At 36.8% G+C, this 22,154-nt stretch overlaps 1 protein-coding gene across 5 annotated transcripts in view; it reads right to left on the reverse strand.

The window, feature by feature from the left end:
* LOC106871954 (protein still life, isoform SIF type 1) overlaps nucleotides 1-22,154 on the reverse strand; it is a 903,947-nt gene that overhangs the window by 482,669 nt on the left and 399,124 nt on the right. The window lies entirely within an intron of this gene.

Here is a 22,154-nt window from a genome sequence, read left to right on the forward strand (position 1 = left end):
CTAACTTTGTCTCTGATCTATCCAACACAGCTTATTAGGTGACCAAAACATCCTTCATTCCTTCAGATAATTGGTAAATTTCCATATGGCTCACTTAAAACAGTGCTTTAGGAATACAAGCAGGAAATAATGAAAATCATGCGTGGACATCACCACTAATAACTGGGATGCATGTACTCAGTATTATAAGCCAACCATGAGGAAAGTAAAAAAATGCCTTTGTGTATCAGTCTGAAACTCTCTCACTTTTTAAATTGTAACTGAATATTCTAATGTCCCATCAAGACAATTTTTTTCTAACTTTGTTGTATCCTCCTACCTGTTATTTCTTAACAATATGACTCAGTAATCCCCATTCTTCGATTCTTGTTAATAAACAAACTTGTAAGGTGGAGAGCTGCACCAGGTTCCAGTCTGTTTTGGCTTGGTTTCTATGGCTGGATGCCATTACTAAGTATAACATTTTTCCAATAACTTCAATTCAGCAAGGTGATTAAAACTAATGTTCTTTCCACTAAACACCCTAAAACAGTACACCCCACTCCCAGAACTAGCTTCTATCCTTGTTCTTCAGTTCTTTTTCTCCTTACAGAGATCTATCTTGATTGATGCATTAATGACCTATTTGTCATTTTTGTTAAAACATACCCAAATGTAGATGGCATTACATTACTCTTCATTCCCCATAAATGTTTAACACCCAGGCATCTTCTAAATGCAATTTAAACATTTCATGCAAGACTTGCACTGCTTTCAAAAATAGAAATTTAAAATAAATTTCCTTTAATGAGAACATGACAAGCAAGTCTCCTTCAACAAGGATAGGAGATACTCATATGATCATCATCTAAATAAAATGCTCAAAGTCATTACAAAAATTAAGTCTCACAATAGGTGACAGGTTCTTATGGTGACATCACATGTAAAATATTGTTAGTGCTGTGTCCCAAAAACTATGCTTCCTCATCACGTAAAAAACCTTACCTCAGCCTGATCAGTAGTTTCTGATTCTCTATAAAACTAATTAAATCTTACATTGCAGTACTCTCCTCTTATCTGAAACAGTATTGCTAGAGAGATTAGTAGGGATTCAGTCACCAGTAGAGTACAACACTGGATTTAAAATAAAGTATTTCTTCTCCTTGTCTTTTCTATTGCCACTATAACAGCTCTTTGTTTCTCTGAATTAGCAAACTGTATATAACTTAAATTTCAGCTCATCTAATGCACATGTCTGCCCTCCTCTCAACTTCCTTATTGTGCTCCATTTTTAAGATATTGTATTAAAAGCATTCCCTAATCATTTACATATGTGGACCCACAGAGGTTCAAGATAGTAATCCAGGTCTCACTGAAAAAATATTAAAAATGTCATGAGTAGTGACCCTTCCTCTAAAAAATTATGGTTCATTTTTCAGTGGTAGAATATATTGAAAAATAAATAGGTTTATGGTTCAATGTATTTCTGTTAAAAACTAATTTCAAAAAGGGACATGGATGTAAAATCACAGATGGCAATTAATATTTGTTAAATGAAATATCTTTCTCATATAGAATACAATTATTTCTAATTGCATTAACACATTTCAACATTTAGATTTCATTATGTTGAATATTGAAATGAATTATTTGAAATTATACAAAACATATACAGTAAGTAATTGAGAATTTAAGGAAATGAGCTAATAATACAGGTTCAGTCGATTGCAATGCATTATGTTTTGAAAAATAGGCAAAGTAAATCAAAGGCCATGTATTATTCCAAAGATACATAATAAAAAAATTTATCACATTGAGATATGCTTATGACATAACAATTGATGTTACAGGGTTTCAACATATAAACTCATAGAGATGCATTGAACTAGATTGTAAATTGTAATGCTAAATTTATTAAATCTTCGTGCTCATAAACAAAATCTGTTATTTCCTATAAAATATTCTATAAAGAATAGTAATGGTGTCTTTGAAGTTTTAAGACTAATACTTTTGGTCACACAATTTAGCAATAATGGTTGATATTATTTCTTCTATCTGAATAATTCTACAAACAAATATCACTGATGGTTGCTATTAATGAGTATGATCATTATACAGGGATAACGTGCAGCACAAGCAAAATCATAATGGTTCATAGATAGCAGTATTACCAGAATAAAGAAATGAAGAGTTGCCAGAAACAGTACAGAGTAACATATAATATTAAGTCTTGTCCTAATATATTAAATTAAAAATCAACCAGATTCTACTTTAATTAATCATCATCATCATCATCATCATCAGTAGTAGTAGTAGTAGTAGCAGTAGTAGTAGTAGTAGTAGCAGTAGTAGTAGTAGTATAGCCCTTTACTGAGTAGACATGACCAAAGGCATTTCCATTATGACAATCACTTGGTTTAAATTATCTTCTCTGTCTTTAAGATAGCAGGCATGTTTTGAGAGAAACTTCACTACTGTTTCTAGCAGAGCCAGCAAAAGGGCTTACATTTAGTTATTATCAGGTCAGAAATAGTAGCCAAATCGCCTTTCACCCTTTGACACTCAGATTACTTCATAAAATATGCTTATTTAATCACATTGTTTTGCATTATCTCATACCTTTGAGATTTTGATCATATAATTGTTCATTTTTAAAATGACATAGTTGGGTAGGTGTGAGAGGCTAGATCTGGCTAATTTGAAGATAATACAAACAGAATATTTTGGCCAGATATGGCTGGTTTAAATGCTAAAGGGTTAAATTACACCATAGTGCCTTAAATAAAGAAAAGACCGATGATGTAGTCCTACATACCCCTAAAAGGAGATAATAGTTATGACTGGCATGCTTTTAATCATAGACCTTCTTGATCAGAGTTGATCAGGGTCTAAATAACAGTAACCACATAGTAGTTAACCTCAACCAAATAACGATAATGAAGGCTATCTAGTAGTAGCTACATCAGCATTTTGAACAATGGCACAAAGAGAAATTTTTTTTTATTGAAATCAGAATAATTTGTAAATAATTGTAAATTATGAAAAATATAGCTGTAAAATGTGGAGGCACAATGGCCCAGTGGTTAGGGCAGCGGACTCGCGGTCATAGGATCGCGGTTTCGATTCCCAGACCAGGTGTTGTGAGTGTTTATTGAGCGAAAACACCTAAAGCTCCACGAGGCTCCGGCAGGAGATAGTGGCAAACCCTTCTGTAATCTTTCACCACAACTTTCTTTTACTTCCTGTTTCTGTTGTACCTGTAATTCAAAGGGTCAGCCTTGTCACACTGTGTCACGCTGAATATCCCCAAGAACTACGTTAAGGGTACACGTGTCTGTGGCGTGCTCAGCCACTTGCACATTAATTTCATGAGCAGGCTGTTCTGTTGATCGGATCAACTGGAACCCTCGACGTCGTAAGTGATGGAGTGCCAACAACAACAGTTGTAAAATAATAAACCTTCATATATCTCTTGGATTTCATTATCTTGCATTTCATTATTCATATACTTTTCTTAACTGTTCTGTCTTGTTTTTGATGAGGACATGTTTTAAAACTAAATGATCCTCTATCCAAAAACACCTATCAATTTGTAAGTTAAGAAGCAGTTGACAGTGAATAATTACCATAGCTTGACTGCATTAGATTTTTAAAGTTTGTAATATTAATGCTATATTTTCAATCTTTCCAAATAATGATTTCCTAGAACTCATATTCTAAAGTGTTTTATTCACTATTTTTCACAAAATTCTTTCATGTGGACCTAATTAAAAGTATTATCTTTCCATAACTAGTCATTTGCCTTGAAATTTATTCTTTCTTTCTTTTTCACCCATCCAAATTAAACAGACATATATGCTTATATCTACTGATCTAATAAATTTGACTGTGTATCAGCTTATCAATCTATGAATGCATAATACTTATACACCTGCATTTACATACACACACAAACACCTCTCTCTCTATATACATACATACATATATATATATATATATATATATATATATATATATATATATATATATATATATATATATATATATAAAACAATGTAAAACACATGTAGAAAAATATAATATTCTATTATTCTTTGATATAGAGATCAGTTGAACAATCAACTCCTTACCTATAATGCTTATCCCATCACTTGGTCTACAGTGCATTAGGAGAGATCAATAAAAGACAAGATCAATACGACAACTCTAATAAAGTTAACTGATGAACAATCTCAGCCTCTTTAGCTTTTATTCTCCATTTTGTCTTGTTTCCATCTTCCTTTTCTCTTTCTTCTTTCCATTAGTATAGACAATATTAGTATAATTATTTTACCTTGTTCTAACTACAATTATTTTTGCTCTTTTCCTATATAAATCCTCACATCTTTTTATTTCCTATCTATCAATTTTCGATTTCCTTTGTCAGAAAATCTCAGTCTTATTCTTAAAGTACTCAAACCACTTGTATGCATACACAGTTTCCAGAAAAGTTTGTTTTATTCTGCAATTTCTGCATTGCATCATTACTACTGGTACAGAAATAAATGTGTCAAGATTTATTAAATAGAAATATTCCTGAAAGAAAATGTTTCTATTTTATCAGAATCATTCTATTCAGGAGAAATAAGAACATGTAGTTTCTCATAAAACGAAGATTTTAGAAAGTCTCATTGAAGCTTTTTGAAATTCTCCAACCTATTTTATATGTAACACATTTTAATAAAGCAATACCTTATCTAAATACTTTATCTAATACTTTACTCTACAACTGCTGATAATTCTAATGCACTTGTTTATGAACTATTTCCATTGCTTGTACTGACTGAAATACTTTTATCTTATTTTTATGTTTATGCACACTAACATCTACTCCACTTTGTGGGGAAAATGATTACTCTGACCACACAAATAATTTTTAATGAGGAACTGTAACCAATAGCATCCATGCTAAAATTAATTCAAACACACATGTACAAATAACATCTGTAAAACATACTCCTATATACTTTTTTACTGTAACTTTATTCATTGAATTAATAATCAATATTTATCAATAGGTGTGTAAATTTTGACTGAACAAGGATCACTTTAGCACATACTATACACTGGAGGTACACAACATAATGTCATAAAAGAGATGATTCACATATCATGCAATGAATGCTCAGTATATTATATAACACCTTAATATTATATAACACCTTAATAATATATAACACCTTAATAATATATAACACCTTAACAATATTCTAATATAATATAATATTCTAATATAATATCATCTATTATTTCATTCACTGTTTCCTATATTGGAGGTGACAAATCTCATCCAGGCATCTGATTGACAGTGAATTATGTCACTCATAAGGCCCAGCTAAGTCAAAATGTATCTGATGTTCTCACTAGCTGCTGCTGGTATGATTTTTCATCTCCCTCAGATATATATGATGTTTTAAAAAACAACATACCTATGAGCAATGCTATCTCAGACAACTATCACAGTAACTTGCCTGTCAACAATATATACATGCACCATGTATGATACATATATGGAGATAAATATATATATATATATATATATATATATATATATATATATATATATATATAGTAAAAGCACTCACTATACTCTCAGAGTGGTTGGTGTTAGGAAGAGCATATAGCTGTAGAAACCTTGCCAAATCAGATTGAAGCCTGGTGCAGCCTACCGGCTTGCCAGTCCTCAGTCAAACCGTCCAACCTATGCCAGCATGGAAAGCAGATGTTAAATGATAAAGATAGAAACTGTTTTCTCGTATATGAGCAAAGCTGTTGCTAGAAAGTATCATTGAAAGGAGCCATATATATATATATATATATATATATATATATAAATATAGATAATTATACTCTTGGGAAGAATTGGATGGATGTTTTCCCTTATGAAGTTTTTTCACGCTAGCTACTTGATAAGTTCTTGTAAAAGATCTTATCCTATTATTGAATTAATTAATTATATATATATATATAATTCATTTAAAATATAGAGATGCCTATAATAGGACATCTACCCGCTAGAAAGAGTAGCAAAAAACTCTATACCACAAAAATAGGGATAATTTTCGAAAGAGAATGAAAAATAAAAACATTTTTACCAGTCTACACTCTGTACCATGGTATATATATATAATAATAATAATAATAATAATAATAATAATAATAATAATAATAATAATAATAATAATAATAATAATATTAGGGATAAAATCCAAAATTACAGGTAAAAACTCAAAATCAATTTATTAAAAATTGAAATTAAATTAAGTTTCACAGAGTAAAATACATATAAATATATAGCTTTAGGGAAAAGAACCAAGGTTCATGAACTCATCGATGAAAATCCACTGTCACATATAGAAAAATTAATTTAATTTTTCTATATGTTATAGTAGGTAAGGAGTTTCCCTAAAACTATATATATATATATATATATATATATATATATATATGTGGAATATATCCAGTATATATGGAATATATCCAGTATAGAGCTGGGATGACCAAAGTTCAAATGAGTATCTAATATGCATATTAGGTAGATTGGATACATTTATAAGTAACAAAAGTCACATGACAAACATTAACTTTCAGTTTCAATAAAAAAATATCATCTGCAATATATAGATTTTTTCTTGCCAATCAGTTCCACACTAGGGATTCAACAGAGTGTTAGGTAACAATCTGATTATGTAACCCTGCACTCATCAGAGAGGTAGCTGTTATGGAATGAAACTGATTGGTAAGATCAGCCATAATGGATATATAATACTGTATTTCATTCCACAATAGCTAGCTTTGATGAGTGCAGAGTTACATAATTGGATTGTAACTCAACACTCTGCTGAATCTCTAGCGCGAATAATATACCCACTCTATTGACAGATACATGAGTGCATTTTTTCCCTCACTTATGGACTCTTAGACGACTTATACACACATACACACATGCACACACACAAGTATGCAAGCATGGCTTACTGGTTCATTTGCTTTACAACAATGTAATGTCCACCCAAGCCATTTGAAAGAAATTCAGCAAACAAGTTCTGTAGAAGCCTGTCAGATGGACTACATCTGTAGGTCTCGACCTATCCATCTATATCATGCTGATTCTACCTGAGGATTATGTCAAGGGTACACATGTGCAGAAAATTCAACCACTCTACATGTTAATTCAGTGGGTAGGTGATAGTTCATTTGATTGAACAACTGGACATTCATATGCTAAATCAACAGGAGAATCATCATCATTTAACATCTGTTATCCATGTTGACTTGGGTTAAACAGCTGGACTGGAGCTGATGAGCTGGAGAGCTGCACCACGTTCCAGTCTGATTTGGCATGATTTCTACAGCTGGATGCCCTTCCTGATGCCAACCACTCCAGAAGTGTAATGGGTGCTTTTATGTACCACCAGCATGGGTGCCATTTACATAACACTGACAATGACCACAACTATGATTGACAGGCAGCATGTACATGGCACTTGCAGTGACCACAACTACGATTTCATGGGTGCCATTTACATGGCACCATCAACAACCATGACTACAATTTCTGGGTGCCATTTAAATGGCACTGTCAATGACCATGATACACAGGTGCAATTTACATGACACAGGCAACAACCATGACTACAATGCACAAGTGTCATTTACATGGCACCAGCAGTGACCATGACTAATCTATCATATATACACATATTATCATCATTATTATTTAACATATTTTCCACACTGGCATGAGTTGGATGATCTGACAAAAACTAGCAAATCAGAAAACTCCATCAAACGCTGCTGCTTGCTTTGGCATGGTTTCTTGATAGGATGCACTTCCTAAAACCAACCACTTTACAGAGTGTACTGAGTGCTCTTTATATAGCATCAGCAGGGTCATCAAGTAACTTGCAAGACAAAACCACCTCAACTGAGTGGGCAAGTGGTATTGGGAGTCAGAAAATGGCGACTTGTAATACAGAAGAAAACACTAATGTTTCATGTGGAGAGAGAGAAGTTGGTGAAGATGAGATGGTCGGAGTACCCCCAAGTTAAAGGGAGATGTATAAAGTGAAGTGGACCATAGATTGAAGAGGGAGAGTTGGTGCATGGGTGGGTAAGTTTGTGAGAATTTGAGAGGAGAGGAGATGGAGGGTGGAGAGAGTGCAGTAAGTGAATAAAGGTAGTGGGAAGGGTATTAAGAGGAGGATATATTGTAGGGAAGAGATTAGACAAGGACAAACTGTGTGCTGGTAGGTTCATGAGAAAGAGTGGAAGATGGAGGGGAGGGGAATACAATTGGTGGGTAGTCTGAGTAGAGGAAGAGGGAGGTGTTGGAAGATGGATTTTTAATGAGCAAAGAGTTTTCAAAGAATTTTTATGAAGTAAGTTATTACGAAATAGGATATAAAATATGTAAAAAGAATAAAGCACCTATTTCAAATCTGTTCTAATTAAATAGTCTGGGTATACTTTTATGCCAAATAGCTGATACTAACTTCAATTCATATTATTTTCAGTATCACTGTAAAAGAGCTAAGAATAATCTAATAGCAGTTTGCTAGCTGTGGTAATCACAAAAATTATTTTACAATATAATTTATGGAATATGTATGTACATCACACACACTTTCTTACATATACATACAAAATATCAGATAGTTGAAATAACTTATATATTTTGTTTATTATTGCTTTTCATTCATTCAATACATTAGTAATAAATCTACCTTGTGAGAGTTTTAGATTTATTTGAAAATAGCCAAGTTTATATTCTAAATATTATAACGTTCGAATTTTAGATATCTGTCTTTGTGACAGTATTGTTTCAGGAAAAATTTCTCTGTATACTGAAATGGCATCCCAAGTCAGGTTTCTGTGTACATATATATGAAATGCACTTCAACACTTTATTTCCAATTCTGTTTCTTTTCACAAATAGCATGCTGTAATAAGTTGGCATACATATAGGTATATACATATTGTGAAGAGCGCATGGCAAATACTGCATTGCAGGAGCAATATACTGAGAAGAATATGCAATGAATTATTACATTTAAGTATCTGGTTTTGGGCAAGATGTTAAAAATATCTTTATTCAATATACTTATAAATATTATATCCTCTGTGAATATATGTAAATTATGAGTATATTACAGAATTTCTCATGCCTTCTACCTTTTTTACAACAGACCCATGCTGCTAAAATCTAAAGAGATCATTTGTCTGCAGGTATATGAATCTGTACGTACTGCATACTAAACAGTTTTGAATCTATGTGGGCTTGTAAAGGTAATGGAAAAAGTCTATAATTTTGAAACTTATAGATTACTGAAACTATGTTCACATCAGTTATGAACAACAAACAAAGCTATCTATGTAGCACAGCAATATTAAAGTGAATGATTAAGTTTCTGAGATATATTGTTAACTAAAAAGCCAGAGGGAACTAGTGGGATATTTTAGAATGTCTACAATCAAGTTCATATTACAACTGTTGTTATTACTAATACCAATACTATACAATCTAGAAATAACAGCCAAATCTCTCTTTGATCACATTCTATCATCTTTAAAATGAGAAAGAGTATTGTTTATCTCAGACTAGACTATATAATCCAATATGCTCTTTCTCTTTTGAACGATGGTAGAATGTGATCAAAGAGAGATTTGGCTGCTATTTCTAGTGGACTTATGTTAAACAGTATTTTCATCATAACACCAATAATCTCCTTTATGCTTTCTCTATAACAATGAACATGTAATTTCAGTGTTTTAATTCTTTTAACATTTATATAGTGGCATCAAATTGACTGATGAGATATTTCATATAAAACTTGATAAGAAATTGCCCATCTTAAAGATGAAGTAGATAAAAGACAGAGTTGGCAACCCTTACTTTTGAAAAAACACATATGTAATACATGACCTGTTTACTATTATTATATTCAAGATCTGTTGGGACTTTTACATTTCTTTAAATCACTATATTCCATGTCAGTTGTGAGAAAGACTTGACATAAAAATGGGAAAAACAAAAATAAAGTGAGGAAATTCAATAACTTTTAGATACTTGAGATTTTTCCAACTAAAACTAGCTCAAGCTCACACCAAATTTGTCAACTTGGATAGAAATGTATATTGGGTGCTTTGAATCAATGTTGGCAAAGGAGCTCTCCTTTTAAGGACATTTCTTTCCTCTCATTTGCAGCATATGTCCATTTTAATAATTATTCCCCATGGAATACTTCCAGCAAATATAACTTCTTCCAAATTACTTTGAAATGTCTTTTCTTAGATTGTTATTTTGCTAACAATCACTAGCCAAACAGATTTGTGCCAAAGTTTATTTATACTTAAATACTTCTTTCATTCATTTGAATATTCCATCAGGTTTCATCAATGATTTTATTTATATACAAGTAAAAATACATTTTACTTTTGAAACAGTAATATACCATCAAATACATAATGTGTATACGAAAGTGCTTTTATATAAAAATGAAACTGCATGGATACGTACAAACTTACAAGTAAGTACTGCAAAGAAAATCCTATTTTCTCTATATATCAGTGACATGACCAGTAACTCTCTACTGGACGTATCTAATGATTTGAATAGAAATATTTGAGATTCATTTAAATTGGTATCTGTTTTGGTTTGACTAATGTAGCATTTTGAGTTTTAGCAATGGTTGTATTTCAGGTAACAACACAAAGTAAATAAAACTAATTTCTGTTTTAGAATTGTATCCAAAGAGCACCTCAATTTGGAAAGGAATCGATGTTCTTTAAAAGAGAAGTAATTATTGTTTCTTTAGGTCAAGCTAACAATAATATTACTATATTCTTTTGATTGAATGAACTAGAAATAACAAGTGCTCACTACAAACAATTTTGCAGAAATTAAGAACCATCCAGATAAGAGTCTAGCATTAAAAAGAGCTGCTAACTAAAAAGCAGCTGCTTTAATAATGCATTTAAATATATGAATTCCAGGATATGTCGAAATTAAGGCATCATTGTAAAAGATAAAACATTCATTTTTATATTCAAGAGAATAGGTAGGATTAAAGAAGAGAACAAAGTATATTATCACACTATTTCCAAAGCAATTGAAGCATTAACAAGGCAATGTAGTTGTAAGGATGTCGTTGTTCACTGAAATGTATCAGGTAATCTATTAGTTGGAGAAGTAATTCTTTAAAATCCAATGAAGAATAAGTAAGTGAAGTACATGGATATAAAAACCCAAATCTTTTGTCCATAATTGAATAATCATTTGATTTTCTTCAAGCCTACATTTATGACTTCTATGCTAATATGAACTGGATAATACTACAAATTTAGATATTTCCATGATTACTTTTTACAGCTGCATGTTCACATTAATAGGGAACATTCATCTTGCTTTAAATGATACAAGTAATGTTTTAAAACAATCTTTCATTAACCACAATAATTTCTAAGCAATGTTTTCAACACTACCAAGAAAAAAAAGAAATGCAAACATATATAAGGCACAATAGCTATTCTGTTACATCCTAATAAGATAAAAAGTAATGAAAAAAAACTCACCATATTATTAATAAATTTATCTCATTCAAATATGTATGCAGTCTAACCATTTGCAACATTATTCTTGCAAATTAGATGATTTAACAATGTCAAAGTTGCCTTTGTACTCCATTGTAGTTGATACAATACATACCAGCCATAGAGTGGTTCTAAATTATACAAATGAGTGGTTTTATGTTGAAGTATGGTTAATTTTATAGGACAGTGCAAACTTTCTCAGCTAATAGTATACAATGTTTGCAAATATTAATTATGATTGTATATGCTTTGAGAAAACCTAATATATCACAACCATATTTTAAATAATAAAATCGAGTTATAGAATACTATCTGGTTAGGGGAACTTGGCAAATGATAAACATTTCCCAAATTACTGAGAATCTAGACATAAGCATTATTACATGTAGAGAATCTGCAAACAATGCCATAGATAAAAGCTAATGGCAAAAGACAATTGATCACAAATGAGTGTATAGCAGATTTTACACTGTTGACTAAAACTTATGCTGTGGGAAAGGAACAGAATACTGAAGAATATACCTAAAATATCAGTGAAAAACGAGTAAAGAGAGAAAAAGCAACAAGATCAGGAACATTTATTAGCAGAAATAGAGGAGCAATAATTTATAGATACATATTGGATGATCTCTGACAGTATGGATAACACACACACATACATGCATACAAACACACGCACACATGCACACGCGCACGCGCGCACACACACACACACGCATTATCCTGACAACAGGAAGGGCATCTAGCTGTAAAACAACTCTGCCACAACACACTTGTCTGATCCATGCAGGTCAGGAAAAGTAGATGCTAAAATGATGATCTCTCTCTCTCTCTCACACACACACACACATACACACACACACACACACACATACACACACACACAAAATATGTATACCTATATATGCATGCACAGGTATATGTGTGCATGTGGGTTGTATTACACATCTAACCCACACATATCTTTGATAAGTGTGCTGACCAATTAAATCAGCCTACCAACTCACTTTTTGCCAATAGATTCAAGAGTTATAATTTCATTGTGTTGATTTTAAACAAACATGCATATTCTGCATTAAATGTTTGTTGGTTTAAAAACAACATTATGAAATTAAAACCCTTCAATCTAATGGGAAAAGGCAAGTGGATAGGTTGGTGTAATTGGTTAGTACACTTATTGCAAATATCAGAAGTGAAGGTTCGATTTCTGTGTACTAATACCCACTTTTTTTTCCATCAAGGGCTTATATGCCCTAATATTGGACTATTTTCTTCAGCTAATACATGGTGATAGCTTATAATTATTATCATTATTTACAAAATTTTCATTAATCACTGTTTTTTCATTTAACATACATACATATTAATATATGTATGTATGTATGTATGTATGTATATTGGGTTCTCAGATAAATTCATTCGTTTCTTTCCAAAGTTATTTTAATGAATATGAAAAATAATTTTAACATAGGGTTTTTTGGCTTTCTTTTCTGTACCTCAATTCTTCCTTGATAACTTTTTCTCATCATTTTTGAAATTTGAATAAATTTTACTACTGTTCACACATACATCTATGGAATGTCAAGTAGACAAAAGGAGCATTTTTGACAACTGCATATTATTACTTTCAATCAAGGTACCATAGCTGTCAAAGGCATTCAAGGTATTTGTGTTACAACAATTGTGCTGTGTACAGACAAGGTAATATCACTGAAAGAACTGTACAGAAATAGTTTTCACATTTCAAGAAGGATGAATTTGTCCTCACAAAGTCTCTAAACTTCAGTAATCTGTTCAGTTCAGTGAAGATTGACTGAATGGGCTCATCCATGAGGATTCATACCAACCCAGTAGGGAATTGGTGCAGCAGGTGTGACGCCCTCATGATACCACCACTCATCACCTTCACTCAATGGCTAATGATCCAAAACCCTGGTGCATGGGTGCCACATGCTCTGAACAAAAGCAACATACTCGATCACTCTTCTATCACAGGTAGTTTGCTCATTTATCATTAAGCTACTTGTGAACCTAAACAAAGATTTCTTTACCACATCACCACCTGCAATGGAAAATTGTGTCTTTATGTCAATATGAAGCAGAGGGAAGAGTTGCTGAATCACACATCTCATGTGTGTATGATGTGTAAGATATATTGATATCCTTCGAGAATACTGCAGCCAAAGTCTGTTTTGCAAAGCAAAGAAGGCTGAATATACAACCATGAATGAAGATGCAAGTCACCTGCCAATTCATTCCAATAATGGCATATAACGCAAAGAGATCAGCAACTTCGATGTCCTTTGTTGGTAACAGTAAGAATGGCTCCTTTACATGCAAATGACTAACCTGGAATAACAGTAACAAGTTTTAAAACATCTGGCAATCAAGCATTTCAAAGTTAGCAAGCCTTTCCTTCTTCAGGGCTTGTGCAAAGAGTGTTCTTTACGGATCCAAAGCCTGGACTATAAAGAAAGAACTTTAAGATTGTCTTGATGGTATATATATATATACCAGACTCCTCATTAGGTTATGAAACAGCCAACATTGAAAGCACATGAGATTTATGGGCACATCTAGTATTACTGATTAATGAAAGGTAACTCTGCTAGCCACTATTATTGTGCTGAAGAATAGGTCATATCAAAGGTTTTATTTTGAAACTAATAAGGAAGAACACTCAACTTTATTGCTGTTATTGTCACAGATGCACAACATGAGACTGATGTTATACCATGCCTAATAGGTGATAGATTTCCTTGGTTAAGCATTGTGAGAAGCAGCTGTTTTGGCCTCTCCAGGAAGAGATATATATACAAATATATACATTGTGTGTGTGTGTGTGTGTGTGCGTGCACATGCGTGTATTTATGCATACACACACACAACGTATCATCTTCATCATTTTGATGCCCACTTTTCCATACTTGCATGGGTCAGATGAATTCATTGAGGCAGATTTTTCCAAGACAAGATGCCATTCTGGTCACCAAACCTCACCTGCATTCAGCCAAGATAATATTTCCCATAGCCAGACATGTTCTTGCAGAATATTGGAAATGACTGACACTGCTTATATGACAGTGGTAACCAATTTACGGTTATCATGTGATGTCAAGGCAAGAAGGCACAAACATACACACACTCACAGATGCGCACACACATATATAAGACGGGGTATTTTTCTACCAATTTCTCTCATAAGGCTTTGGTCAACTTGGGGTTATAGTAGAAGACACTAGCCTAAGGTTCCACACAGTGGGACTGAACCTAGAACTATGTGGTTGGGAAGCAAACTTGTTACAACACAGCCACGTCCGTGTGTGGCTGTTGCATATATATATATATATATATATATATATATATATATATGCCCCTCAGCCCGGGCTACCCGACGGACAGAAAGACCAATTTTATGACACTCTTCTGCAGACTACCTCATCGACGAATGACAGGGACCTTCTCTTTGTGGCTGGTGACTTCAATGGACATGTTGGACAACATTCAGGGGGCTTCTATGGTGTACATGGAGGCTATGGTTTTGGTTCCCGCAATGAGGAGGGAACCAGGCTGCTGGAGTTCTGTGATGCAAATGACCTTATGATCTGCAATACTAACTTCAGGAAACCTGCCAGTCACCTAGTCACCTACCGTTCTGGCAGGCACACAAGCCAAATTGACTACTTCCTCGCCAGGAAAAGGGAAAGACGGGTGCTCAGAAATGCCAAAACATTCCCAGGCGAAGAATGTACCCCACGACATAGACTAGTAGTTAGTGACTTTAGGATCAGAGCTAAGTGGCTGCCCAGAAGACGACCAGCCTGGAGGAGAATGGTATGGAAGCTCAAAGGTCCTGCAAATGGACAGAGATTTAGAGACCTATTACTCGATGCCTTTGACGAAATAGAGGGGGATGTAGCTTCACACAATGTAGAGGACAACTGGACTTTTCTACGGGACAACCTGCTGAGGGCCACCGACGAGATCTGTGGTTGGTGCAAGGTCCCTTCTCGACCCAAAATAACGTGGTGGTGGAACAAGGAGGTAGACAGGGCTATTAGACAAAAGAAACAGGCTTGGAAGGACTGGAAGAACGGTGGTAGCAGGGAATTGTACCAATCTGCCAGAAGGGAAGCTAGGTGACAGGTTTATTTAGCCAGAGGGGAGGCAGATAAGAAAAGATTTGCCAATGTTCTGTGCCGTGAGGACCAAAGACTTGAGGTATTTCGTGTCGCAAGACAGTGTAGGAGAGAGAATAGTTATGTAGTAGGAGAGAAATGTGTTCGCATGGATGATGGTACGCTTGCTCTAAATGAGGCTGCAAAGAAAGAGGTCTGGAGAAGCCACTACGATAGATTGCTTAAAGAGAATGAATGGGAGAAAGAGAGTCTGCCGTATGTTGACCCAACAGAGGGACCAGCTATCCGAGTTGACAGTACCATGGTAGATAAAGCAATTAAGAGTATGAAGACAGGGAAAGCCCCCGGCCCATCAGGAATCACTGCAGAGATGCTCAAAATATCTGTCAGTGTCGGCTATAGCCTAGTCACCCGTATTACGAACCAGGTGATACACGAAAGAGTCATACCCAATGACTGGTGTAGCAGCACCATAATCAACTGCTACAAAGGTAAAGGTGACGTTTTAGATACAAATAATTACAGAGGTATCAAGCTTTTAGATCAGGTAATGAAAGTCACGGAGAGGATCATAGCTCAATTGCTTAGGGAGCGAGTCAGCTTAGATGAGATGCAGTTTAGGTTTGTGCCTGGGAAAAGCACCACTGATGCTATATTTCTGGTAAGACAGCTTCAGGAGAAATACCTAGCCAAGGATAAACCTCTGTTCCTGGTTTTCGTTGATATGGAGAAAGCCTTTGACAGGGTCCCCCGATCTCTCATCTGGTGGTCAATGAGGAAACTAGGGATAGAAGAATGGTTAGTGAGAGCTGTGCGAGCCATGTACAGAAACTCTGTCAGTAAGGTGAGGATTGGCAGAAAGTACAGTGAAGAATTCCGGGTGGAGGTAGGGGTCCACCAAGGTTCTGTCCTCAGCCCCTCCTATTTATCATAGTTCTCAAGGCTATAACAGAGGAATTCAAGACAGGATGCCCCTGGGAGCTCCTCTATGCTGATGACCTTGCACTAATTGCTGAGTCACTATCACAATTAGAGGAGAAGTTTCAGGTATGGAAGCAAGGACTAGAATTGAAGGGCCTTAGAGTCAACCTAGCTAAAATCAAAGTCCTCATAAGTAGGAAGGCAGACAAAACACAAACCCCTTCAGGTAGATGGCCCTGCTCGATCTGTAGAAAAGGAGTGGGAAGTAACTCTATAAGATGAACCTAGTGCAAGCTATGGACACATAAGAGGTGCAGCAATATCAAAGGAAGGTTAACTAGGAAGTTAGTTTTTGTTTGCAGCAGATGTTCTGGAGCTATAAATACTGGAAATGTGCAGAAAACAACTTCTGCCACATTCCAGGGAGAAAAACTTGAAGTGGTTGATAGCTTCCGCTATCTTGGTGACCAAATTAGCAGTGGAGGTGGGTGCGCTGAAAGCGTAGCTGCTAAAATTAGAATAGCCTGGGCAAAGTTCAGAGAGCTCTTACCTCTGCTGGCGACAAAGGGTCTCTCTCTCAGAGTAAAAGGCAGATTGTATGACGCATGTGTACGAACAGCCATGCTTCATGGCAGTGAAACATGGGCCGTGACTGCTGAGGACATGCGTAGGCTCGCAAGGAATGAAGCCAGTATGCTCCGATGGTTGTGTAATGTCAGTGTGCATACTAGACAGAGTATCAGTACCTTGAGAGAAAAGTTGAACTTACGAAGCATCAGTTGTAGTGTGCAAGAGAGACGACTGTGCTGGTATGGTCATGTAGCGAGAATGGATGAGGATAGCTGTGTGAAAAAGTGCCACACCTTAATATTTGAGGGAACCTGTGGAAGAGGTAGTCCCAGGAAGACCTGGGATGAGGTGGTAAGGGACGACCTTCGAACATTGGGCCTCACCGAGGCAATGACTTCTGACCGAGACCTTTGGAAATATACTGTGCGCGAGAAGACCCGGCAAGCCAAGTGAGACCTAAATCTAAGGCCCAGCCAGTCCACCTATGCGTACCTTCCTTCCTTCATTGGACACTAAATTCCACTTGTGAAGACCTGTTGAGGCAAGTGAAATCGAAATCGAGTTAAATTAAAATTGGACACTAAACCCCACTTGCGAAGACCTGTGGAGGCAAGTGAAATAGAAATAGATTGTTGCCGTGCCCCTGAACTGGCTTTGTGCGGGGCCGTCATGGGATTTTCGTGCGAAAATCGTTGCCAGTGCTCCTGGACTGGCCCATGTGCAGGCAACACATAAAATCTTTCGAGCGGGATCGTTTGCCAGTGCCCCTGGACTGGCTCATGTGCGGGCGACACATGATATCTTTCGTGCGAGATCGGGTGACACATGAAATCTTTCGAGCGGGATCGTTGCCAGTGCCCCTGGACTGGCTCATGTGCGGGCGACACATGATATCTTTCGAGCGAGATCGTTGCCAGTGCCCCTGGACTGGCTCTTGTGCGGGTGACACATGAAATCTTTCGTGCGAGATCGTTGCCAGTGCCCCTGGACTAGCTCTTGTGCGGGTGACACATGAGGTTTTTCGAGCGAGATCGTTGCCGGTGCCACTGGACTGGCTCTTGTGCGGGTGACACATGAAATCTTTCGAGCGGGATCATTGCCAGTGCCCCTGGACTGGCTCATGTGCGGGAGACACATGAAATCTTTCGAGCGGGATCGATGCCAGTGCCCCTGGCCTGGCTCTTGTGCGGGTGACACATGAGGTTTTTTCGAGCGTGATCGTTGCCGGTGCCCCTGGACTGTCTCATGTGCGGGCGACACAGGAAATCTTTCGAGCGGGGTCGTTGCCAGTGCCACTGGACTGGCTCATGTGCGGGCGACACATGATATCTTTCGAGCGAGATCGCTGCCAGTGCCCCTGGACTGACTCTTGTGCGGGTCACACATGAAATGTTTTGAGCGGGTTCGTTGCCAGTGCCCCTGGACTGGCTCATGTGCGGGTGACACATGAAATATCTTGAGCGGGATCGTTGCCAGTACCCCTGGGCCGGCTCTTGTGCGGGTGACACATGAGGTTTTTCAAGCAAGATCGTTGCCGGTGCCCCTGGACTGGCTCATGTGCGGGCGACACATGAAATCTTTCGAGCGAGAACGTTGCCAGTGCCACTGGACTGGCTCTTGTGCGGGTGACACATAAAATGTTTTGAGCGGGACGGGATCGTTGCCAGTGCCCCTGGATTGGCTCATGTGCGGGCGACACATAAAATCTTCCAAGCGGGATCGCTGCCGGTGCTCCTGGGCTGGCTCTTGTGCGGGTGACACATGAGGTTTTTCGAGCGAGATCGTTGCCAGTGCCCCTGGACTGGCTCATGTGTGGGCGACACATGATATCTTTCGTGCGAGATCGTTGCCAGTGCCCCTGGACTGGCTCTTGTGCTAGTGACACATTAAATTTCTTCGAGTGAGATCGTTGCCGGTGCTCTTGGACTGGCTCTTGTGTGGGGTTGTTGCGGGATTTTCTAGCGGGATCGTTGCTGGTGCCCCTGGACTGGCTCTTGTGCGGGTGACACATGAGGTTTCTCGAGCGAGATGAGCGTGGCCGTTGCCAGTACCGCCTGACTGGCCTTCGTGCGGGTGACATATATATATATATATATATATATATATATATATATATATATATATCATCATCATCATCATCATCATCATCATCATCATTTAACGTCCGTTTTCCTTGCTGTCATAGGTTGGATGGTTTGACTGAGGTCTGGAGAGCCAGCGACTGCACAAGGCTCCAATATGATCTGGCAATGTTTCTACAGCTGGATGGGCCTGTCATCGATCATGTTCGGATAGTGCTTTTTATGTGCCACTGGCATGGAGGCCAGTCGGAGAGTACTGGCATTGGCCACATCCTGATGGAGCTTTTTATGTACCACCGGCACAAGAGCCAGTCAGGGGATACTGGCATCAGCTCACAGGATGTAGTAAATAGTTTCTGTGACCTAGGTGATATAATTATCAATATCAGAAGATGCTCTTAAAGTATAGTTACTAGAATAAGAATAGGATGGAAGAAGTTGAGAGAGATGTTGCCAAGAGGTTTCTTGCTGCAAGTGAAAGTTAGATTCTATGATGTCTATATACAAACAACAAAGTTACATGGTAGTGAAATGTGAGCAGTAAATGCTGAGAATATGTGACAACTAGAGAGGAATGGAGCTACTATCTCCAGGGGATGTGCAATGTACAGCAAAGTGCTAAGTTACTGAGAAAAAAATTAGGCATAAGATAAATTAATGTGCAAGAGAGATGACTGCACTGCTTCTGTTACAGGATGTATATGGATGAGGACAGCTGCATAAAAAAGTGCCAGTTGTTCAAAGTGTATGGAACTTGTGAAGAGGGGAGGCCCGGGAAGACATAGGATAAAGTACTGAAGGTTCTCAAGATACTGAACCTCATGGAGGAGAAGACAAAAGATTACTGTGCTTGAAAAGGCTTGCCCACCACTGCAAAAATGATGTTCTAATAGCTTTCTGCTAATGTTTGTAGCCCATTCTTCACATCTCATTAACCTAACACTCAGCTGTATATCACTTCTCTTTCTATGGCACTACTTAACAACTGTAATTACTTGAAGGCTGTATCAGCACATATTACTCCTTCCCCTTTCTTTGTACTAACTGTTATCCCCCACTACTACAAGAACTACTTCGATCCCCTGTCCTTACCATTTTCACCAATCACCTCCTTTTATCCCTTCTGTTATCTCTCCTCAGCCACACCCCATTTTAACACCTAACATATTTACTATCTTTCTCAGCACTCTCTCATATCTGCCAGTCACACCTGATTCACAATAGCTACCCTTATAAATACTCCTCATCACTCAACACCTTGCACTCTACCTTCTGATCCCTCTATCTTCGAATCTGTCTTTCTTGAGCCACTCCTGTCTATCTCACATTACATCTCTCCATATGCATATTTCCCATCAAACATATCTCCACCCTCACTATATTTGCCTCTAACCATCTGCTGCTCACTCTCACACTCTCATGAATGTATCCACTCTTTCCTCTCCTCCCCTGATCATTGTCTGAGCTCACTTTCTTGTACCTTGAGCATTTGCTTTGGCATTCCATCACTGCATTCTTTACCTCCTTCCCAACTACTCCCTCCACTCTATATAATGTGGGGCAGGCATATGTCTCTTCCATAGAAAGAGAGCTGTGTTTGTCCCTCTGTCATGCTTTAACCTTTCTGCACTTGTCATAAAGCCTATCAAATCTTGCCCCCCACTTACTCACAAGAGCTGTTTTTTTTTTTTTCTATGTAAGTTCCATGGCAACATCACTAGTGCTGGTGTCATGAAAAAGGCATTCAGTACACACTGCAATGTGGTGAGTGTTAGAAATGGCATCCAGCTGTAGAAACCATGGCAAGGCTCACTGAAACTAGGTCCAGCCTTCAGGTTTGTTGGATCCTGTCAAACTGTCCAACTCATGCCAGCATGGAATACAGATGTTAAAAAGGGTGATGATGAGGACAAGGATATTTTTGTTACAGGATGTATATAGATGAGGACAGCTGCATAAAAAAGTGCCAGTTGTTCAAAGTGTATGGAACTTGTGAAGAGGGGAGGCCCGGAAAAATATAGGATAAAGTACTGAAGGTTCTCAAGATACTGAACCTCATGGAGGAGAAGACAAACACACATATATAGAAGCTATAACCACTCATAATAAAGAGAACTGGTGGAATATCCCAGTGAAAACCTCAATATAACATAAACACACTAGACCTGACATAATGTTTTGGGACAGAGAAGCGAAACTGTACATTTGTGGAAATCAGCTGCCCAGCAGATGTTAACATAAAGCTGAAGATCAGTGAAGAAGGGAATACCTGTGCTGAACTATTGAGAAATCTGAAGTTACTCTATCCAGATAACAAGTTTATACCTGTATTTAGTGGGCACTGGGATATGTAACACAGTGCCTAAATACCAATTTTGAGAAATTAGGCTTCTCAAAACCAGAAAAGAGAAAGCTGATCTGAAGACTACAGATTCAAGCCATCACTGGAACTGTAAAGATCTGTAAAGCTTACCAGAAGTTTATCATTTAAGTATATATGAGCATGTCTATATATGCAAGCATATGCATGAGAAGGCATACATAAAACAAAACATGTAAATCTGCATGTATACATACATACATACATACACACACATAAGTTGAATGTTAAAGCAATGATGATGATGATACATTAACACACATCTACTATCTATACACACACACATCTACTTTCTATACACACACACACACACACACACACACACACACACACAAACACATAAAAGCCTTCATATGTATGTAAAATTATTGTACAAGTTCTATAGCAGTTTGTTATTTCTATTCAATTTTGTTTTGTAGAATTAATGTATAATCAATCAAATGCATGCAAATT

This window comes from Octopus bimaculoides, chromosome 3 (assembly GCF_046866305.1).
Source record: "Octopus bimaculoides isolate indiv1 chromosome 3, ASM4686630v1, whole genome shotgun sequence".
Taxonomy (NCBI): Eukaryota; Metazoa; Mollusca; class Cephalopoda; order Octopoda; family Octopodidae; genus Octopus; species Octopus bimaculoides.